The sequence below is a fragment of the Physeter macrocephalus genome, chromosome 8 (assembly GCF_002837175.3).
Source record: "Physeter macrocephalus isolate SW-GA chromosome 8, ASM283717v5, whole genome shotgun sequence".
NCBI classification, from domain to species: Eukaryota; Metazoa; Chordata; class Mammalia; order Artiodactyla; family Physeteridae; genus Physeter; species Physeter macrocephalus.
This window is the reverse complement of record NC_041221.1, coordinates 153,882,569-153,882,846: the sequence shown is the minus strand read 5'-3', so window position 1 is coordinate 153,882,846 and position 278 is coordinate 153,882,569. Positions and strand designations below refer to the sequence as shown.

Sequence of the window (278 nt, the reverse complement as noted above, 5' to 3'; positions counted from 1 at the left end):
TCTCCCTCCCACCCTCCCTATCCCACCCCTCTAGGTGGTCACAAAGCACCGAGCTGATCTCCCTGTGCTACGCGGCTGCTTCCCACTAGCTATCTATTTTACATTTGGTAGTATATATAAGTTCATGCCAGTCTCTCACTTCATCCCAGCTTACCCTACCCCCCTCCCCGTGTCCTCAAGTCCATTCTCTACGTCTGCATCTTTATTCCTGTTCTGCCCCTAGGCTCTTCAGAACCTTTTTTTTCTTTTTTAAAATTCCATATATATGTGTTAGCATA

The 278-nt window shown here is 46.8% G+C and overlaps 1 pseudogene; it reads right to left on the bottom strand.

Moving 5' to 3' along the window:
* The window catches only part of LOC102989325 (39S ribosomal protein L30, mitochondrial-like), a 192,655-nt pseudogene that overhangs the window by 12,364 nt on the left and 180,013 nt on the right, over positions 1-278 (bottom strand).